At 42.3% G+C, this 23,393-nt stretch overlaps 1 long non-coding RNA gene across 1 annotated transcript in view; it reads left to right on the top strand.

Annotated features, from left to right (window-relative positions):
• Nucleotides 1-23,393, top strand: part of LOC120235979 — a 139,835-nt gene that overhangs the window by 67,631 nt on the left and 48,811 nt on the right. The window lies entirely within an intron of this gene.

The raw sequence follows: 23,393 nt of genomic DNA, 5'->3' as shown, positions 1-23,393 counted from the left end.
AGAGCCTGATGTAGGGCTTGAACCCACAAACCGTGAGATCATAACCTGAGCCAAAGTCAGATGTTTAATTGGCTGAGCCCCCCAGGCGCCCCCAGACTTTTAATTATGGAGAACACGTTGATGGTTACCCGAGGGGAGGTGATGGAGGGGATTGTGAAATAGGTGATGGGGATTACGAGCACACTTATGAGGAAAAAAATGATAAAGTAATCAGCTTAATCAGATAAAACAGTCTAGCTCTGAAAAATATTTTTTAAGAACATAATTGTGATAGTGTAGTCTATTCTTTTTTTTAAAAAATTAAAATAAAAGCACTTTTTCTCTAAGACCGTATTTCCTTATTCATAGTCTTTAACAAATCTAGTGTCGCTGAATACTAAGCGTTTTTATTCTGTAAAAGTAAAGGCTTTTTTAAATTTCCTTTTTGAAAGAAATTTAATCCACATATAATACTTTTTGATTTGTATTTTGAAATCATCTATTTGAGCATAGTTGCAAAATATTGCAGAAAGTTATTTTAACCCCTTGGAATACAACTACTGACATGATACTTAAGCGTTTCTACACATGACAGCCACAGACCCCATCCAGCTTTACTGGTTGTCCTCATAATGTTCTTCTTTTTTTTTTTTTTTTTTTTTTAATGTTTATTTAACTTAGAGAGAGAGGGACTGAGACTGTGAGTGGGGGAGGGGCAGAGAGAGGGGGAGACACAGAATCTGAAGCAGCTCCAGGCTCCGAGCTGTCAGCACAGAGCCCGATGCGGGGCTCGAACTCACAAACTGGGAGACCCGGGTTGTAGTCGGACACCTAACCGACTGAGCCCCCCAGATGGCCCTGTCTTCACAAATTCTTTATCCAAAAAGACTCTGTACAGAATCACATAAAGCATTATGTTGTTATTTCTCTGGTCTCTTTCAATCCAGAGTAGTCCCTCAGCCTTTCTGTAACTTTCTTGACCCTGCTGAGGTTTTTTTTTTTTTTTTTTTAAGTTAGAGGGAGAGAGAGAATGCATGGAGAAGGGGGAGAGAGGGAGGAAGAGAACCCCAAGTGAGCTCCATCTGCAGAGCCCAGTGTGGGGCTCCATCCCATGAATGTTACTACCTGAGCCAAATGAAGTGTCAGATGCTTAACCGACCGAACCTCCCAGGCGCCCCTTGACCCTGGTGGTGAGAAGGTTACATGCCCGTCATTTTTGTAGGGGCCTGACTGGACATTGTGTTTCCTCGCTGCTGCATTTGCATTGTCGTCTTTAGCAGGACTGTCACGGAGAAGACCCTGTGTTTGTCTTGTGTCCCCTCTGCTGGTAGTCTGTTTCCTGACTTGAGGCTTCGAACCTTGAGCACGTGGTTGAGGAGGAGTTTGCAGTTTTCTGCACTGTGGTCAGTGAGTGTTTGGTGCAGAGGGACGTGGAGACTGGACACACCTGTTCCTCGTCACAGTTGCAGCCCTGGTGTCGCCGTCCATCGACGTGATTCCAGCACCTTCTCCATTCTCTGGTTGGCATCACACTGTAAGGAAGAGCTTTTCTCCTGTCCCCATGTATTTGTCTCAGCGTGGACTCAGATGCCTGTTTGGTTTAGCGCATTATGATATGTGTGCATCATTACTGACGAGATGCTTGTTTCGTACTAAATCCACACGGTGTCAGCTGTTCTGACTCTTCTGTAGGCCGTGCCTTAGATCTTTCCTCCCTTGTTAGTCTGTGCGTGTCTGCGCCACACGGTGAAGCAGCGTGCCCCATGGACTGCGTGCAGTGAATCCCTTCAGGCTGCACCAGCCCGTCTTGTTTTAACGTGGGCGGATAAAGGATCCACGCCCCACCTGGGGTCTCCCGCCACCATAGGGCGCTGCCTTCACAGCGGTCTCATGAGTTTGGGATCCGCAGCTTGAGCGCCTCAGGGAAGTCCCGAGACAAGAATATGCCAGGTCTCAGGTTGTCATGCTCTGCTTTCTGCTCCTCTTTGTCCCTCACGTCCATCAGGCAATGGGACTCCTGTGGGGTGGGGGAATCCGGCGTCCTCTGCAGACACCCACCCTGCCAGGCTGACCAGGGTTCTGTTCATTGTGACATCGTAAGGAACTGGGTTATGGCTGCCGTTCTGGCCCCTTAGGTAACTGAGGCACCTGACATCCACACGCCCGTGTCCCTACCCTGTGTCAAAAATGTCTGCGCAACCCTAACAAGATGCCTCATTCACTCAGGACTGTGTTCTGGGTGGTTTCCCTGACGGTTTCCTCACATCCTCCATCCCTTTGCACCCTACATGCCACTACACACATAGGGCTGAGGGGCTTGTGGGAGCGCAGGGACCTAGACGTTCTTCATTCAGTGGTAGTGATGACTGCCTTTTCCAGCAAGTGGTCAAAAAACCATGAAAAGCAATGCACTCATGTACATGAGGAAACTCTAAAGCATGAACTCACTTCTGCATGGTTTTTTTTTTTTTTGCCTTGGGAGCCAGTTCAGTGGCCACCCAAATACTTACCTACGTTGTGTGGTTCCACATGGATGGGATGCCCCCATCAAGGAGGCGTGCGAGAGGCATCTACCAGGTCGAGGCCGGAATGCTGTTACACAATTCCTCACAGCAGAAGATGACCCATCTGCAAATGTGAACAGTGCCAGGATTCAGAAAATATAAGTAAGGGTCTTGAGATCATTTTGTGTTTTTCCTGAAGCCTTTCAAAACGTGATATTCCTCATTGATGGCTTACTGGGCTTTCAAGATTCTAATTGTTCTAGACTTAATCCAACTGGCTCCATCTCCTGGTTGATTTTCTCTCCTCTGACAGTTAACCATTCGTCCTAGAGTTACGTTCAAGAAAATGCACTCAAGTTCAAAACTTATTTTGGGTCCCTGACTACAAAGACAGAGGCCTGAGCCTAATTATTACCATTGAAGTGGTAGAAGTAGCTCGTGCATTGACACTGTCTCTATTTTATTGAATTGTTTTGGAAGGTATGTTAGGCAGTGGATATGTGTCATAGGACTCTTTTCTTCCTCTTTTTAAAAATACTTTTTAAAACACTTTCATACTTTCTTTAGGAGAGTTACCAATGCTTTGCTTAGTAATAGATGGTTCCAGAAATGCACTCTGCACTTCTTTTGTTACTGAAGTAACAGTGTCACTTTATTGTTTATACTTAATTGCAAAGACATTGTAGGCTTTGGACCAGTGTTTTACCCACATCGTGGACTAGACTGTTTTCCAAAGTATTTGTGTCATGTTGCTAACTATAAGAACTCAGGAGTTTTTATTTATTTTTAAAAACATTTTATGTTTATTTGAGAGACAGAGAGAGAGACAGAGAGTGGGGAAGGGGCAGAGAGAGACAGAGACACAGAATCTAAAGCAGGCTCCAGGCTCCAGGCTCTTAGCTGGAGCCCAATGCGGGGCTTGAACTCACAGACCCTGAGATCATGGCCTGAGCTGAAGTGGATGCTGAACCGACTGAGCCATCCAGGCGCCCCAAGAACTCAGGAATTTTTAAAAAACACAGAGACACCTGAATTTAAGAAAAACAACAACAACAAAAGTTGGTTAGAAATAGATCTAAATTTAGATCTTAGCACAGTCGTTAAAATCCATGGATTTGTGCTGATTTATATAGCACAGCATTAAGGAATGGATATTTCCTGTTTTCTGGGTTCCCTCAGTGTGCCAGTTAGTAATTTCTGATGTGTCCCCAGGCACTGGATATCCTTACCTAAACTAGAATCTTCAACAATTTCATTTCGTATCCCTGTTTAAACAGATTGCTATGCATTGGTCTTGAAGATGTAAAGATGTGAAGAAGTTTCCCCTCCGGACATTTAGAACAAAAATCAGTATAAAGCGTTTGTCCACCACATCTGACTTTGCAGCAAGGGTCGTGGGTCATATTGGAAGATGTTTGAGGTTGCAGTGGAAGACTGTGCAGAGCATTATGCATTGTGTTTGTATACCTGGTGGTACTTTTATTAAATCTGCTGTAGCTCCTCCTCTGATTCTTAGAGACAACTAAGTGCATTACAGTTATAATGTTGAATGTGAATAAAATACAGTGCAGACAAGTTAAATCTGGCAGTTGGGAAGTGGCCAAGTGGGGCCTGGATCTCATCCGGCATCAATTCCAGGGACCATTCCCTGTATCTCACCTACTTTGTCCCTGAAGATCACCTAACATATGGAGCACCCTTAGGAAGTGTTTTTTTTTGTTTTTTGTGTTTTTTTGTTTTTTTGTTTTTTTAATGAATATGTGTTTGTGCTTAGAAGCCATAGTCCTGCAGGGGATTTTTTTTTGTTATTTTAATAATAGTTGTTTTTGTTTATGACATGAACAGGCTAGATAAGAGGTATTTTTTTGTGTGTGTTTGTTTATTTTGAGAGCGAGTAAGTGAGTGAGCCGGGCATGGGCAGAGAGAGAGAGGGACAGAGCGAGAATCCCAAGCAGGCTCTGTGCTGACAGCATGGCTCAAACCCACAAACTGTGAGATCATGACCTGAGCAGAAACCAAGAGTTGAACTCTCTGCCAGCTACTGCTAGCTCGGCAAGTGGTATTTTAAACTAGGTTTCAAAACTGATTTAAACCCCAAATCTGTTGCTGACATGGTTGTGCTCACTGGCGATTCCCTTCGCTTCTTTGGTACAGACTTTCCTTATTTTTGGAAAAACAATCTTAGAGAGGGAATTTGAATATTTTATACAATCATTTTCTTGTAGAAGTGTCTAGGGTTTTACATTTAACTGTAGAGGGTGAAGCCTCAATTCACATTTTTGTAGAGTGATTCAAAGGCAATACAGTTTTTAATTGGGTTTGTAAATCTTGTTCTTGTTTATAATAACTAAAATATTTACTTAAAAGTGTCACGTGGCTGTGGAACAGTTCTTAGTAAAATTAGGAATAGTTCTGTATCTAAAGCTCCCAGGATTAACAAAGTGAAGTTAATGCTCTGCCTGGGTTATGAATTGTGTCAGAAAATATTGCAACTTTCTTGGGAACACTGTTGATGTATTTTTGGTAGTTCTGTTCAACTACCTTTCTATGTAAAGTGCAGCGTATTCCCTTAATCTTACTCAGGGGTTTGATTGTGGAAGAGCAAATGTACGCCTCAGCATTTGACTCACGATGATTCCAAGTTTTGTCTTTGTGTTGAGACACCTCTTGAGCGGTGCTGAGGGTCTGATGCTGCAGGAGGCGCTCGGTACTTGGATGTGTGTGGGATGTGGCCTCAGAACCCCAGGGGCTGCAAACAATGGAGAGGTCCCTTCTCCGCGGTGCTTGAAATGATGCTTAGGGAAAAGCTTCTCAGCACAGGTATTTGGACTCCGTCTGAACAGGTGATATTCGAACTGGGTAAGGATACCGCTGGCAACAGGGAATAAGATAGTTTCGGTAGAGATAGCCATAGGAGTAAGCATGGATACGTGACATGCTATTGTGTGTGACTCCGTGCAGAAGATGTCATCAGCTTGTCACGTGCAGCAGTGAGTAAGGGTCCACCACAGGAGAGGAGACAGAAACCTGGTGGGAACGGACCCAGAGGGCTCTGAATGCTGTGCGTGATACTTTCTCAAGTAAACCCAGGGAGGGTATTAAAGAGTGTCAGTTGGGGAGTTGCATGCTCAGGGTAGTGTTTTGGAAACTCGTCTTTTGGGAGGGCAGAGCTACGCAGACTGCACGGGGAGCTAGGGGACTTAGGACGTGACTGGCACCATCCAGGAAGGAGACTTTTCAGCTCAGGAGCTGACATAATAAGGATTGGAGCAAAGCAAGATGGTGGTGTGTATTAGGGAAAGCATGTGGGCGCCTCTTTGCCAACTGCACGTGGGGTTTTAGGGAAGACGAGTGAGATGTCTGAGATTTTCATCTGAGCGGCTAGCGAAAGGGGGAGGAGGATGTCGCATGCAGGTAGGGAATGATTTTCATGTAGGGGGTGCGGCACGACATTTCTTTGGATAAATCTAGTGGTGGGTGAACACAGGATCAAGCAGGACATGCACACTTAGTTGCTCAACATGTTGTCGGAGCCAGGGCGGCATCGTGGATCCTTACCCGTGAGCATTAGGAAGGGGGCGGCATCGTGGATCCTTACCTGTGAGCATTAGGAAGGGGGAGGCATCGTGGAGCCTTCCCCGTGAGGATTAGGAAGGTGATGGTGTCATGGAGCCTTCCCCATGAGGATTAGGAAGGTGGTGGTGTCGTGGAGCCTTACCCGTGAGGATAGGAAGGGGGAGGCATCGTGGACCTGACCTGTGAGAATTAGGAAGGTGATGGTGTCATGTGTCCTCCCTGGAGCACTACCCTGTGTTGACCCTTCCTGGAAGGCTGTTACGCCTAGAGCTCTAATCCTCTCCTCCTACAGCACTTATAGTCTGTATAATTCATAGTTTGTGTTCATCATCGACCACATTAAGTTGTCTGCTGTTTCCCTTTTTCAAACCTTTTCATTCCAGTGTAGTTAACACACGGTGTTACATTAGTTTCAGGTGTATGGTAGCCTGGTTCAGCAGCTCGTATATTACTCAGTGCTCATTCTTCAGCCCCATCACCTGTTTCTCACCCCCCCACCTACCCTCTGGTAACCCCCACTTTGTTCCCTGAATGTAAGAATCTATTCTTAGTTTGTCTTTTTACCCCCTTGGTTTGTTTGTTTTGTTTCTTAAATTCCACACAAGTGAAATCATATGGTATTTGTCTTTCTGTAGTCACGGAAAGTCACATACTTAGCATAATTCCCTCTGGCTCCATCCATGTTGTTGCAAATGGCAAGGTTGCGTTATTTTTTATGGCTAATAATCTTTCTGTGTGTGTGTGTGTGTTTGTGTGTTTGTGTGTGTGTCAGTCATATCTTCTTTATCCATTTATCACTCGATGGACATTTGGGCTACTTTCATAGCTTGGCTATTGTTGATACGCTGCTATGAACATTGGGGTGCATGTATCCATTTGAATTAGTGGTTTCGTATTCTTTGCGTAAATCCCCACTAGTCCAATTGCTGGATTGTAGCGTGGTTCTGTTTTCAACTTTTTGAGGAAACTCCCTACTGTGTTCCACAGTGGCTGTACCAATTTCATTCCTACCAATAGTGTAAGAGGGTTCCGTTTTTCTCCACATCCTCACCAACACTTATTGTTTCTTCTGTTGTTGATTTTAGCCATTCTGACGGGTGTGAGCTGATATCTCATTGTGCTTTTAATTCCCATTTTCCTGATGATGCGATGCTGTGCATGTCTTCAGCTATCTCTTGGTCATCTGTATGTCATCTTTAGAGAACTGTCTGTTAATGCCTTCTGCCCATTTTTAAATTAGATTATTTGTTTTTGGGTGGCGACTTGTATAAGGTGTTTATATATTCTGGTTACTAACCCTTTATTGGATATATCATTTGTAAGTATTGCTTCCCATTCATTAGGTTATTTTTTTTTTTTGTCTTGATTGTTTCCTTTGCTGTGCAGAAGCTTTTTTACTTTTTTAAGAAAATTTTTTATGTTTACTTATTTTTGAGAGAGAGAGAGCATGAATTGGGGAGGGACAGAATGAGAGGGAGACACAGAATCAGAAGCAAGCTCCAGGCTCAGATCTGTTAGCACAGAGCCCAACATGGGGCTTGAACCCACAAACCACAAGATCATGTCCTGAGCTGAAGTCGGACGCTTAACCAACTGAGCCCCCCAGGCGTCCTGGAAGCTTTTTATTTTGATGTAGTCTCAATAGTTTATTTTTGCTTTTGTTTCCCTTGTCTCTGCAGACATAGGTAGAAGAATGTTCTTATGGCCAATGTCAGAGAGATTATGACGTATAGTCTCTTCTAGAAGTTTTATGGTTTCAGGTCTCACTTTTAGGTTTTCAATCCATTTTGAGTTTATTTTAGTGTCTCGTGTAAGTAAGTGGTCCAGTTAAATCTTTAGCATGTAGGTGTTCTCTTTACCCAACAGCATTTTTGTTGAAGAGACTGTTCTTTTCCCATTGGATATTCTTTTCTGCCTTGTTGAAGATTAATTGACCATATAATTGTGGGTTTATATCTAGGCTTTCTATTCTGTTCCATTGATTTATATGTCTGTTTATGTGCTAGTACCATACTGTTTTGAGGACTACAGCTTTGTAATAGAACTTGAAGTCTGGTATTGTGATGTCTCTAGTTTGTTTTTTTCTTTTTCAAGATTGCCTTGACTACTCAGGGTCTTTTGTTATTCCATATCAATTTTAGGATTGTTCTAGTTCTGTGAAAAATGTTGTTAGTATTTTGATAGGGATTGCATTAAATGTGTACATTGTTTTGGGTAATATGGACATGTTAATATTTGTTTTTCTAATCCATGAGCATGGAATGTCTTTCTATTTCTTTGTGTCATTTTCAGTTTCTTTCATCAGAGTTTAGTAGTTTTCAGAGTATAGGTCTTTTTCCTCTTTGGTAAGGTTTATTCCTAGGTATTTTATTATTTTTGGTGCAATTTGTAAATGGGATTATTTCCTTTCTTTTCTCTTTCTACTGCTTTATTATTAGTGTAGAGAAAAGCAATGGATTTCTATATGTTGCTTTTGTATCTATCTTTCATACTAAATTTACATATCAATTCTAGTAATTTTTTGGTGGAATCTTTACAATTTTCTGTATGCAATATCATGTCATCTGAAAATAGTGAATATTTTACTGTTTCCTTACCAGTTCAGATGACTTTTATGTATTTTTTTGTCTCACTGCTGTGGCTTGGACTTCCAGTGTTGTGTTGAATAAAAGGGGTGAGAGTGGACATCCTTGCCATGTCCCTGACCTTAGGGGAAAGGCTCTGTGTTTCTCCATGACTATGATGTTAGCTGTGGGTTTTTCATATATGGCCTTTATGGAGGTATATGTGGAGGTATTTTCCTTCTAAACCTACTCTGTTGAGGATTCTTATCCTGAAGGGATGTTATACTTTGTCAAATGGTTTTTCTGCATCTTTTGAAATGATCATATGGTTTTTATTCTTTCCCTTGTAGATATCATGTATCACATTGTTTTGTGAATATTGAACTATTCCATTCCAGGAATAAATCCCACTTGATCATAGTGAATGATTTGTTTTTAATGTATAGTTGGATTCAATTTGCTATTTTGTTGAGGACTTTTGCATCTGTGTTCATCAACTGTATTGGCCTATAGTTTTGTTTTGTTTTTTTCTTTTTATGTGGTGTCTTTGTCTGGTTTTGGTATCAGCATAATGCCGGCCTCATAAATGGATTTGGAAGTCTCCTTCCTTTTCTCATATTTGGAATATTTTGACAAGAGTAGGTATCAGTTCTTCTTTAAGCATATGGTAGAATTCATTTGTGTGTTCTTCTGGATTTTTGTCTTTTTGACAGTTGTTTTGTTTTTTGAGAGAGACAGTGTGAGTGAGGGAGGGGCAGAGAGAGGGAGAGGAGACAGAGAATCCCAAGCAGGCATTGTGCTGCCAGTGCAGAGCCTGATGTGGGGCTTGAACTCACAAACTGTGAGATCATGACCTGAGCTGAAACCAAGAATCAGATGCTTAACTGACTGAACAACGCAGGCACCCCTGTTTTTAGGCAGCTTTTATTACTAATTCAGTTCCGTTGCTGGTAATCATTCTGTTCAAATTTTATATTTCTTCCTGATTCACTTTTGTGAATTCTAGAAATTTATCCATTTCTTCTAGTTGTCCAATTTGTTGGCTTATAGTTTTACATAATATTCTCTTATAATTGTAGTTTGGTGGTGTCAATTGTTATTTCTTTCATATCTGATTTTGTTTATTTGAGTCCTTTTTTTTATGAGTCTGGCTACAGGTTTATCAATTTTGTTGATATTTTCAAAGAATCAGCTCTTGGTTTCATTATATCAATGAAATATATATATTAGCTCCTATATCATTTATTTCTGCCCTAATCTTTATTATTTTCTACCTTTTGATGTTTTGGAGTTTTGTTTGTTCTTTGTTTCCTAGCTCTTCTAGGTATAAGCTTAGGTGGTGTATTTGAGATTTTTCTTGCTTCTTGAGGTTTATCTGTGTTGCACAGGACAGAGATTATAGACTGCTGTGTTTTTTATTCTAATTTCTCTCCATGTAATTTTTGATTACTTCTTTGGTTTCTTGTTTGACACATTCATCGTGTAGTAGCATGCTATTTAACCTCCACGTATTTATGCTCCATCCAGGCATTTTCTGGTGGTTCGTTTCTAGTTTCATAGTGTTGTGGTCAGAAAAGACGCATGGTATGACTTCGATCCTTTCGAAGTTGTTGAGACTTATTTTGTAACCTAATATGTGATCTGCTCTGGGGAATGTTCACTTGTACTTGAAAAGGATGTGTATTCTGCTGCTTTAGGATGGACTGTTTGGAGTTCATCTGTTAGATCCATCTAGTCCAGGGGACCATTCAGAGCTGCTCTTCCCTTGCTGATTTTCTGTTGGGATGATCTGTCTGTTGGTGTGAACAGGGTCCCTTATGCTCCCTACAGCATCCCTGTCATCCCTGCGCTCTTCAGCATGGCTTTTTCTCTTCCTTTAGTTGTATGCTTGTTCTGTGAGCTGTCAATCATTTTCTGCTTATTTACACTGATGTGCATGTTACCTAGTTGTATCTGTGGGATGAGGTGAGTTTAAGATCCTCATTCTCCACCATCTTCCCAGCCTCTATTAGTCTCTGTTGCCTTTTTTTTTTTTTTAATATTTATTATTTATTATGAGGGGAGAGGGGGCAGAAAGAGAAACAGAGAAAAAATCCCAAGCAGGCTTCATGTTCAGTGTACAGAGCCTGATGAGGGGCTCATTCTCACTACTGTGACGTCATGACCTGGACCAAATCAGGAGTTTGATGGTTAAGTGATTGTGCCACTCGGGTGCCCCTGTGTTGTCTGTATTTTATTTTTTTTATTTTTTTTAAAATATTTTTTATTTATTTCTAGGAGAGAGAGAGACAGTGTGAGCAGGGGAGGGTCAGAGAGAGAGGGAGACACAGACTCTGAAATAGGCTCCAGGCTCTGAGCTGGCAGTCAGCACAGAGCCCGACGCGGGGCTCGAACCCACGAACCACGAGATCGTGACCTAAGCGAAAGTCGGACGCTTAACCAACTAAGCCACCCAGGCGCCCCTGTGTTGTCTGTATTTTAAAGAATGTACTGTTTTCAGTTTCTAAAACTAGAGTGTGTCAGAATCTGTGCATTCGACCTGGCACCACTGTCTATAGCGGTTAGACACACACATACATACATATATTTACACACCCACTTGTGTGTGCATCCACACTGGGTGGGAGCATAGCATTTGCCAGAACTGGTTAATGTAGGGTTGATCCAGGAGGTGCTGGTAGGAAGAGTTGTTTATGGTCCTCTCTGAAAAACGAGATTAGGAACAAGACCTACTTCTGTATTAATTTATCGAGTACTTTTGAGCTCCCAGTACACGTGTAGGAGAGCGCTGGGTGCTGGAGATTCAGAGGTTGATTACACATGAGGCCTGTTTAAGGAAACTTATGGGTCAGAACCACTGACTCTTAGGGTTACACGTGATCCAGAACATTGTAAGTCCCACAGTGTTCTGTGTATTTCTTGAAATTTATTTTTAATTTTAATTTAAAAATAGATTGAATTCGGGGGCGCCTGGGTGGCTTAGTCGGTTAAGCGTCCGACTTTCGCTCAGGTCATGATCTCGCGGTTCGTGGGTTCCAGCCCCGCGTCGGGCTCTGTGCTGACTGCCAGCTCAGAGCCTGGAGCCTGTTTCAGTCTGTGACTCCCTCTCTCTCTGACCCTCTCCTGCTCACGCTGTCTCTCTCTGTCTCCTAGAAATAAATAAAAAAACATTTAAAAAAATAAAATAAAATAAAAATAGATTGAAATCATGTTTGGTTTTTAATGTAGATGAATTTTAATTCATCTTTGGTTTTTACCAAAGTAGTAGCTTTGGGCTTCTGGCAGCGGTTATTAGAAAACTGAAAGTAAAAGGGACTGTGTGTACACGGTGCTTGCATTTTGTCAGACTGACATGATGAAGGTCAGTAGCGACACAAGCGTTATTAAAAATTAAAGAGGGGCACCTGGGTGACTTAGTCGGTTAAGCGTCCGACTTTCGCTTAGGTCATGATCTCGCGGTTTGCGGGTTCGAGCTCCGCATCGGGCTCTGTGCTGACTGCCAGCTCAGAGCCTGGAGCCTGTTTCAGAGTCTGTGACTCCCTCTCTCTCTGACCCTCCCCTGCTCACGCTGTCTCTCTCTCTCCTAGAAATAAATAAAACATTAAAAAAAAAATTAAAGATAAGTGTGTCTTCATTCTGAGTTTCATCATCACAAAGTTGAAAGTGTGACCAAAACTGCAGAGACCTTGTCAGTAACACTGAAAGTAGTTTTCACTAGTTCCAAAAATCACTGACCTATAATCTCGAGTGTAGAACACATTTATTGCTGGCAAACATTTGTTACATATTTGCTTCAGAAAACTTTTTCTTTGTTCACTTAAAATTTTAGAACATATTTGCTGTAGAAGGTTGGATTGACCACTAGCCTTGCAGATAATCAGTTTTTGATGACCTCACTGATCTTGAATTTAACTCAAGCTAAGCAATTTATTTTTGTGGTAAAATAGATGTTTTCAATAGAATTAAGTGCATTTAGAAACTAACTTGAAATAAGATTCAGAATCATATCTCTAGGCAACAACAAATGAGGAAAATGAAATAAAAAAAAAAATTCCTGGCCAGTGGCAAAGTTGCTGCAGCCAGTCTGGTCTTCCTTGATTAATTGACCATCCATCCATCCATCCATCTATCCATCTGTCCTTCTTTCTTTAATTAATTAATTAAAATGTTCAGGTGAGGGATGCCTGGGTGGCTCAGATGGTTAAGCTCAGGTCATGAACTCATGGTTCATGGGTTCAAGCGCTGCATCGGACAGCTCAGAGCCCGGAGCCTGTTTTGGATTCTGTGTCTCCCTCTCTCTCTGTCCTTCCCGTACTCATGCTCTGTCTCTTTCTCAAAAATAAATAAACTTCATAAAAATTTTTTTTAAAAATGTTCAGGTGAGAGACCACATATTGATTACAAGAGATTACCAGGAGTTATGTTAGATTCTGAAAATAGAAAGAAAAGCAAGGCATTTTGTTTTGAGAGCAATTGTTCTAAAGGTGGTCCCTCAGAGGAGTTCCTATAGATCAGATGGATGCCTCAGTAGAGTTTTGAGATCACCGTGGAATCCCACAAAGTCGACTTACTCAGTCTTCTGCAAATATGATGATTGCGAGGATTAATCCATTCACTTGCTTAAGTGTGGACCTGACCAGTGATGGTAGCTGGGAGGGGTGCAAAACAAGCCTTTTTTGTGTCCCACCCAAACAACTTTCCCTACTAGGCAGAGCCCCTGAGAGGCATATGACCCGGAGAGGCCGGGGGCCCCTAAGTACCTGTGGGAGTGGCGTGCTAACGGTGCAGGGCTGACACGCGGGAGACCCGCATGAAGACCAGGCCCGAGGGTGCCATGCCAGGCAGGTGCGTGATGGGAGTAACAAGGCGCTTAGCACCTGGGCACGGCTGGCACAGGCTGCTGGAGGAGAAGCGTGCGTTTTGTGGCGTTGACGCGGCAAGGCAGCAGGCGTGGGTGGCATGCTTCGGGGGGAAAGGGGCTCACCGCTGCAGCACCATCACAGGGAGAACATGGGTCCTTGAATCCTTGGGGTGCGTCAGAGCTCCGGGAGGTGATCAGGGTCCGCTGCGTCGGCAGTTCATTAATTGAACAGGCCGAGGTGTTAGCTGCATATCATCCTCCGAAGATTGAAAGCACATGCCTATAATACATTTCTGTTTCTTCTAGAGTCTTGGGAAGACATGCAGGCCTCCCTGTATCTCCCAAATACAATAGCAAATAAATCCTCATGTAGCTATTAGAACAGTTAATACATTTTAGAAAATTAGGTTTTCAGAGTAAAGCTTTCATGGATTTGTAAGAACTTGTTGTTCAGCAGCATCAGATCTCAGCCTGGTGGTTAGGAAACACGATTTCCTGATTCTGACTGGTATTTGCAGGGCTGCCTGGGGTGAGCCGCTGACCCTGTTCAAATCATGGTTCGGGACACTCTTGTGATTGCTCTCAAGTGTTACTTCTAGAAAACACTTCGTGATTTTTTTTTTTATTGGAAATTGAATTAACTGTTACATTAATTTGCCATATCTACCAGCCTTTCTTTGCTCAAAATGATCATTGGCTGCATTACAAAGCCACGTCACAGGAATAAAAAGGACAGCATAGGGAATATAGTCAATAATATTGGAATAGTGACACATGGTGACCATCCTTAGCATGGTGAACTCAGAGTGACATATAGAATTGTAGAGTAGTATTGTGTATCAACTCTACTTCAGTAAAATAAATAAAATAAATTTGAAAAATTAAAAAACCTCCCGTAAAAGATTTCATGTATGAGGACAGCGTAAAGGATCAGAGAATCCAGAAGTGATTGAAGGAAGACCAGCATTATTAAAGAACTCCTGAGAAGGATGTGGATGAATTTAGCGTGCAAATTCAGGGTGTTTGCCAAAGTAAGCTCCATGCCTAGCTTAGAGACACAGTCTCTTAACATCTTACATCATCAGGATGTAATCTGGAGGTGTAGAGAACAGCTCTTTTTTTTTTTTTAATTTTTAATAGTTTATTTCTGAGACAGAGACCGAGAACATGCGTGGGGGAAGGGCTGCGAGAGAGGGAGACACAGAATCTGTAAAAGGCTGTGGGCTCCGAGCTGTCATCACAGAACCCGATGCAGGGCTTGAACCCACGAACTGTGAGTTCATGACCTTTATGAGAACAGCTCATAAAGGCAAGTACTCCTGTCCATTTGCCTAGATTATAGTCTCCTCCTCTGCCATCTTGAATGGCCACCCAACCACCTCTGCCCACCCATACTGCCCATGTGGTTTCATGCTCTCCTATTCCATTGTCAGGTGGGAAGATCTTCAGTTAACACTTACAGGAAAGACACATAAATTTGTCAGATTGGATGAGCGTTCATTTAAATATTTGTGAGGTAAATTAGTTTGGGAATATTCTAAATTTTCAAAACTGACCTCAACATTACAAAAATAAAAATTATGATGTGTTTAATAGGGTGCCTTTCAGTCAGGTGCTTAGTATTGCATTTGGCTTCATGAAACTTGGAATTTTTATGGTCGTTGTTACAGTAGGAAATTTCAAGGGAATCATTTTATGGTCTGTATTTACTCCTTACTCATAGCTTGGCTTCTGAGTGTATAACGTCCACTTACCTTTAACTCCATGAATTAAGTTCAAATGTTTTCAAAACCCTCTTTGTGTTCTAATTGTTTTTGGCTTCAGTAGGTTAGGGCAAAGCCAACTAGAAAGGAATAGTGAGTCTTCAATGAAAATCAGAAAATATTGGATTCGCCAGATGCTTTCCCCTTCATTTACTTGGGAAGCACTCTTGTGTTTTTCCAGGCTGTGAAACAGAATTCTCTTCTCCTGTAGCACACCTCTTTTTCATCACCTGATGACGTGTTCAGCACGGGTCATGTGCATTGGAAGACGGGCAGATGTCCACGTCCACGTGTAAAAGTAGTTCCCTCTCCTGTCTGCACCTTCAGAGAGCTGTAGCAGCAAGTCACTGAGGTTCATGAGCAGGGAGTCACGGGTGCTCATGGCCCATGGAGTGCTTGTCATCATTCTGCACGACTGCAGTAGGAAGGTGGCCGGAAGATGGAAGGCGAGCACGCACACCAAAAGTTTACTATTGATTTTTGGGAATTTGGGTCTCTAAGGAATAAAGATTACAGAATGATGTACTTGGAAAGGACTTAGCTTTTTGAATCCAAACATCTGCTCAATTCATAGATACTGTCACCAAAAACCTAAACACACTTTGCCTGAAGAATGAGGAAATCACTACCTTCTGAGACCACCTCTTTTATCCCTGAAGAGATTTAAAGTCCCTCGTTTCTGTCCTCAGTGCCTCTGCCTTCTTTCTTGCACTATCCTTCCCAGCAACACTGAGCAGCGTGAAGTTTTCCAAATGAAGCAGTTTTTGATATTTAAGGTGTTTTTGCCCCATTTTCGCACCATCTCTTCCCTCTCAGGGGTTCAGTGCTGTCACTGTTAGATTCGGCCTTGGAACATCTGTCCAGCTTGCCAGCACCCACACAAATGGCTCGGGTCTGAGAAGAGCACCCTTGGGGAAGTGTAAAGAGGGGGAGTGGATGGGGGCTATCCTTTATTATTTCCCTTTATGTTCATAGCCCCAACTAATGAAGTAAAAATTCCATTAGCTTTTGAGACAGTAATTACACTGTTGATTTATATTGAACTTACAGCTAAATAAGTTTTTAAGTAGTTTTGTATACTACTTTATATCTAATATTTATGTATTTTTTTTTTAATCATAGATTGGAAGCTTTATTTTACCATTACGTTAAAATAATATTGGAGTAAAATAACGCCTATGCAAATCAAATAAAAAGGTATTAAAATACTGTGGTGTTGCAGAGTTGGGGATAGACTTCTTTATCCTTTGTATTGCTATTTTTGAGTTTCTCTCAACATCAGTATAGTATTTGTGTCCTTGCATTAAAAATAAGCCATGTTGGGGCACCTGGGTGGCTTAGTCGGTTAAGCGTCCGACTTTCACTTAGGTCATGATCTCACGGTTCGTGGGTTCGAGCCCCTCGTCGGGCTCTGTGCTGACTGCCGGCTCAGAGCCTGGAGCCTGTTTCAGTCTGTGACTCGCTCTCTCTCTGACCCTCCCCTGCTCACGCTGTCTCTCTCTCTCCTAGAAATAAATAAAAAAAATTAAAAAAAAAATAAGCCATGTTGGTGTTAAGAGCTCGTTCCTAACTGTTGAGATCAGATTCTCTCTTCTAACGCATTGACTATTCTTTTGAAGTCTTGTCCTTTGGAACATCTCTGTTCTCATCCAGGTAACTGTCAGAGAGGATGGCGTGGACCAGAGGACCCATGACTCACTAAGCCGCACTTGCTCACAAGTCCCTATCATCCAGAACAGTGACCTGTTAGTTAGTAGTCCTTGTCTGGAATCACTAAAATGCCTATCAGAAGAAATTTGTATTTTCCAGCCATGAGTTCAAGGGCTTATACTGACTAGGAACACATTTTTGCATTTCCGTAAAATGGTTCCTGTAAAAACCATTATTTCCGAAAATGTGGAGACTAAAAGGTGCCATCAGAAGTATTTCAACCCAGCTCATCTGAGGGGTGGGAAATCGGACCTCTGCCAAGACTGCGAGCAGGAAAGTGCTCACGGCCTTGTTTAAATCTGTTTCCAGATGTCAGGAGTTCTAGGACTTGTTTCTAATGTGGATCCCAAAGAAATTTCTGGAAAGGTCAGTGGCTTCAGGGTGTGAATAGATTTTTTTTTTTTTTTTTTGTAAGTAGATTTTTAAATAAATTTCTGGAAAGGTCTGTGGCTTGGGGCTGTGTATAGATTCTCAAAGAAATTTCTGGAAAGGTCTGTGGCTTCAGGGTATGAATAGATTCTTTTTTTTTAAATAGGTTTTTTTTTTTTTTTTTTTTTTTTTTTTTTTTTTAAGTAGGCTTCATGCCTAGTGCGGAGTCCATGCAAGGCTTGAACTCACAAACCTGAGATCAGGACCTGAGCTGAGATCAAGAGGGGAATGCCTAACCAATTGAGACATCTAGGTGTCCCTGGAGTGAATAGATTCTCAAAGAAATTTCTGGAAAGTTCTGTGGCTTAGGGTTGTGAGTCTTGTGCATACACATTTATTTTTTAATCTGAAAATTTTGACGTGCTAATGAACTGAATATAGGGTTTTGAAACACTGAATGGCTAGCACTTTGTTTCTTTCTTTGCATTTCAGTGTTGAGCCCGTTTTCTTCTTCCCCTCACTGTATGACAGCACATGCAGTAATACCTCTCACATACTTGAAAACCTTCCTTCCTCTTCCTGCCTTTCCTTGTCTGGTTTTCTTCCTGTGTTTTCTCTTTCCTTCTTGCCTGCCTTCTATTTCAGTGTCCCTTGTTCATAATTTATGATCTCTGACACGTCCTGGGATTAGTAGCAGTGAGAATCCGTAGCACATTGAGGCTGGGAAACTGCAAGATAGCAGGAGGTCGGGACCCTGAAGAAGGGTGGTTGGTGTGAGGCCATGGCTGCTCTGGAAACTGGTCCGAAGCAGCAGGGAAACAGCCTGCTGGGGAAATCCTGGGTGTTTGCGGTGAGTGAGTCAGTTGCGCCATCTGGACCTCAGTCTCTACCAAGCCCTGTGCTGAGCCACCTGCATGCAGCTTCGCATGTCTGAGCGCTCTCCTCTGAGCCCCCTGCAGAGCCCCTACCCCACTGCTGTTGGCTCACCGTCCATGTGCCCCTCCAGCCTCTGATCTGATTTCAGTCCCCATGACCCAGCTAGAGTTGTTGTGGGGGATAACTTACTAGAACTCGAATGTAGTAACATTTAAATCTTTCCTGTCAAAGCCACATACGTACCTATGTAACTGAATGACAGAATGTGGGGTGCGCCTGGGTGGCTCAGCCAGTTAGGCATCCGACTCTTGATTTTGGATCAGGTCATCATCCCAGGGCTGTGGGATCGAACCCCACATCTGGTTTTACACTGTGCGGCAGCTTGATTGAGATTCTCTGTCCCTTTCCCTCTGCCCCTCTCCCCCACTTACATGCACTCTCTCTCTAAAATAAGGGAATGTGGAGCTGAGCTGAACAGTTTGTTCATAGAGAACAAGTGACAGTGGTATCGCCTCCGTGCTGTTCATGAGCACTACTTTCTGAGATCTGCCCTGATCGATACGTAATCACCACACATGCATTTAATGGGAAAATTAGAGTGATGTTGCAGTAAGTACAAGAAACAAAAATATATGTGCAAAACGGTCTTTATAAGCAGTTCTTCACTACCCAGATTCTGGTTACCTCAGTTCCTGCCATCCAAACCATGAACAGAATGGATTCAGGTAATGTTTGACATAGGATTATTTGGAGAAGTTTTTCAAATGTATTTTCCCTTGGTTAAATACACATTAAATAACTGAACCCAGGAGTGGCGCAGATTTGGGGGAAAGAATGCCTCCCTTCTACCATCCTTTAGACATGCACCTTGGATGTAAGCATTCAAGTCGAAGAGTAACTTTTCAGCACTGCCAGAACATATCAGAGGCATCAGCACACAGGCAATTTACTATATAATGCCGAGGTGAACTAAAGGGTTTGGTGTGAAATGATTTAAAAAATGTGGGTTTTCCTACACAGGCAAGTCTGCAGTCTACAGCAGAAGACTTTGGTTCAGTGAATAGGAGATCAGCACCAAAGGCCCCAAGTGTCTGTAATATAAACCAGCCCCTATGTAATAAGCCCGCACAGTCACACTCAATAAAAGGTGTTTCTGAGATTTAAGAATCTTGAAAAGTGTTACTATTCATTTTTATGAACACTGGCAAGACAGATTCTGCCAAAAAATATTTCAAGTAGAGAGTTCAGCGTATGATTGATTGTTGGTTTTGGCACAAGGGTTTGTTGATCATCAGCAGTGTCCAGTGTCCTTTACGGATGTCCCCCCCCTTTCCTTGTTTTGTTATAACATTTCACTTTGGAATTTGTTTTTGGTTTTGGGTAGGGAAGAATCACGTTAATTTCAGACAGTGGCAGCCCAGAGGCCATTGATTTTAAATGCATCCGTTAGATGCCGGTGGCACTTCAGGGCAAAATTTTGATTCATATTCCTGACCGTACAAGTTTTTCCTTCTTTCTTTCTTTTTCTTTTTTTTCCAAGTTTTTATTTAAATTCTAGTCAACTAAAATACAGTGTAAACTTGGTTGCAACAAGTTTTTATTTCTGACTGTTGTGTGTGGCGTGGCTTTACGCTTTCTGGTGCTCTTGTTTCCCCAACAGCAGATACCTATGTGGTAAGGTTTTACTCAATTTACAGTAGGAAATAATTTTACTCAATTTATCAGCTAGGAAATAATTTCCATTGATGACGTTGTGGGAGTTTTGTTTCCTACATGAGACGTTCACGTAAGGACTGTTGTCCCAGAGTCTATGCAAGTAGAAATAAAATGATGTTCTCTGTGGCTTCCTAGCCAAGTGGTGAAGGGTATATGGGCCAGGTCTGTTGCTAGTTAGATGTGTGGGTAACACAAGAAATCTGTTTGTGGCTCCAGAAGCAGGAAACAGATTCTGTTCTTGGGGAAAGCAGGATGGTAGAAAGAGAGTGTGTCATCGTGTATGAATTCATGATGAATAGGAGGTAGAACTTGCCCAAGTATCCATCCTCTTTCTCAGCCACAGCTCAGAAGCATTGTTGTTCCCTTGTACTGAGGTCACTGACTAGATTCTCATCCAGATAACATCACTTCAAGTTTTTAGATGACATCTTGAAAAATATCCCTGCAGCACACAAATGAAGATGTGTAAATACACACAAATACCATGTTTTTCTTTGTTGGTAATTAAATGAGGCACCTAGGCCGGCATATTCATACTTTAAGTCATTGGAAGACTCTTCCTGTTGCAAGTTTTAAACAGCACACAGAAAGCAGGCTTCTTGGACCATCTTGGTTCACTCAGTATTGAAGGAGAATGGCTGAGGCTCCCGTATGCATACATCTTATTGAAAACAGAAGCCTTTTGAGACATGTGGGTTTTTAAAGCATATTCATCCATTTTTGTAGGGGAAAAAAACCATAAAATATATCGCCCATCACTTTATCCTGCAATAGAAGCTGAAGACTTTAATTTATGTGGCCAGTGAGCCAACGTCACTGCCGTGAACCATCCGTTGTGTTTAAGCGTATAATACAGAGGTCGTCCTCAAGCCAGATCAGGCTGCATAGGACTATTTGCCTTTGCATTCAATAGCCCCCAGATGCCTTGTTTGTTGAGTTATTGGTCTTATTTTTATAGTTTTCCTTCTTCCGGCTTCACTTTCCTTCCAGCAACTGCTGTGTTTTTGCAGCTGATGGAAGCTGTGAGCCCATGTGATGTATCAACATTTTTTTTCTTTCACTGTGGACCTGAAATTCATAATTGGGAGTCTTGTGACCTACTACACAACCTCACCACACCCCTTCTCAGGAAATCTTATAGGTAAGAACCCTGCTTCCTTGACAAATCCCAAGGGACATAGCAGGCACCATCTAGGGCCTTAGAGAAACCCACAGAAGGTTCCTGTGCCCAGCACAGAAAAAAGCATGGGGTCTCTCTTCGTTAGGCTGTGAGCATCAGGAGGAAGAATATCTCTGAGCCTGAAGTGGGTGGGTCGTAAGAACAGGGTGAGATTTTCCCAAGATACATCCTGTGTAGACCCCTGTCCAATCCCAAGGCTTCTGTGTCATTTCGCTTTATGTAATAGTTAGCAGTCGTGGCACCTGGAAAAAGTAAATGTCATGGTAACTCACAGAATGTCTGGAGGAGGCTGTACGGGATGATACGTAGCCTCACAGAGTTGTCAACGATGCAGGCTTCTTTCCACCATGCCCCCAGTGCCCCATATGCTATGGTGGCTGCTGGGGCCCTAACCTCACGTGAAGTGGGATGCAACCCCTCCTCTCCCTCCATACCTGTTGTCTGGAAGTAAAGCATTCTTCCTGCTCCTTGGCCAGAACTTAGCCACACAGCCACATCTATTTGCAGGGGAAGCTAGAAAATGCATTGTCTTTGATGAGAAAGTTTATGGGCATATAGAGATTCTGTTAGTAAAATTTAGGGAAAAAATTAAATACATGTCAGATTAAGGATTATGCCTTAGAATTTAAGGCCTTGAATAACTTCCCAGAAGTTTTGGCTCCTCTTGGGATTTCCTGGGATAAATGTGATTTTATAAAAGGATACTTGGATAGAAATAATGGAATTTCTAATATTTTAAAATTCTACTTTGGGGTGCCTGGGTAGCTCAGTCAGTTAAGCGTCTGACTCTGTTTCTGCTCAGGTCATGATATCATGGTTCATGAGTTCAAGCCCTGTGTCAGGCTCTGTGCTGACAGTGTGGAGCCTCCTTGGGATATTTTCTCTCTCTCTCTCTCTCTCTCTCTCTCTGTCTCCCTCTCCCTCTCCCTCTCCCTCTCCTCCCCTCCTTGCACACACACACTCTTTCCCTCTCTCTCAAAATAAACTTTAAGAAATAAATAAATAATAAAATTCGATTTCATGCAAGTAAAAATGAATTAGAAGCACATAAGTGGATAGTTTTAGAACAGAGCTTCAGAAAATGAAAATTTATGCTTAAGGCAAAATAGTATTTTTGGGAAAAAGACATTATCTTAGACAATTATTTGGAAGTTTAAGAGTAGGTTGAGGAAACATTTGCAATTACGGGAAATCACCTAAAGGTTTTCAAGGTTTACATGAAGTTTTGGAAATGAGGCTTATGGACTGATTATAGAAAAGGGAATCTAAAGAAAACATCCTGCAGTATGTTCTGAATTTCCTGTATTTTGTAAATGAATTGGCTCTAAGGCAGTTGATGAGAAGGCTGTGACATCAGCAATCTTACTTTCTCCCTCCTCATCTCCTTCACCCTTTCCCTTCCTTCTCCAAAGTGTATTACATCCTTGAAGAGAAAGTCTTCTCAATGGTAGAGATCCTTGTGAAGTCTGGTGTTTTGTCTTCCGCAGCGGTGGGTTTTGTTTTATTTTGCTTTCGGTAGGAAGTCAGCAATCTGAATGTTAGACTGGCTGTCGTGTGTCACACTCCTAGGCTTGCCTGTCTTCCCTGAACGCTGAGGCGCAGCCATCAGTAACACTTACAAAGCATGTCCACTCGGACGCCGACTGTCCTGACTGTGAGTTATCAGGAGAGACTTAGAAAAGAGCAGGAGAATCATTGGAAACCAAATTTGAGTTCACCAATAGGATGGACGAGTGTAGCTGATGTAGCATGAGAGAGCATAGAAGTTTACTTTTCTGTTTCAATGCGTAGACCCCACATTTATTTTTAAGTTTTGTAAATACACTCAATTTATAAAACAGTGACGTAGAGTTTATACACAGTGCGTGCATAATGAAGAAAGTTTGTGATTTAATATCTGCTAAATGGCTTTTGGACGTTGGTCCCCTGAGTACTGCGGAAGTCCTTTGTGAAGGGTGAAAATCTGAATTTCAGGCGCATTTAGACATGAGGAAAGATGGCATAGGATGCATTGTGCAAACAAGATAGGGCCTTTGTTAATCACGGCTTGAATGCCTTACATTTTTAAAAATGTTTTTATTTATTTCTGAGAGAGAGAGAGAGACAGCTTGAGCAGAGGAGGATCAGAAAGAGAGGGGGACACAGAATCTGTAACAGGCTCCAGGCTCTGAGCTAGCTGTCAGCACAGAGCCGGTTGTGGGGCTCGAATCCACGAACTGTGAGATCATGACCTGAGCCGAAGTCGATCGCTTAACCAACTGAGCCACCCAGGCGCCCCAGAATGCCTTACATTTT

Source organism: Hyaena hyaena, unplaced genomic scaffold (assembly GCF_003009895.1).
Source record: "Hyaena hyaena isolate Hyena2069 unplaced genomic scaffold, ASM300989v1 scaffold_142, whole genome shotgun sequence".
Lineage (NCBI taxonomy): Eukaryota > Metazoa > Chordata > Mammalia > Carnivora > Hyaenidae > Hyaena > Hyaena hyaena.
Note: the sequence above shows the minus strand (reverse complement) of the source record. Positions and strands in the feature narration are given on the sequence as shown.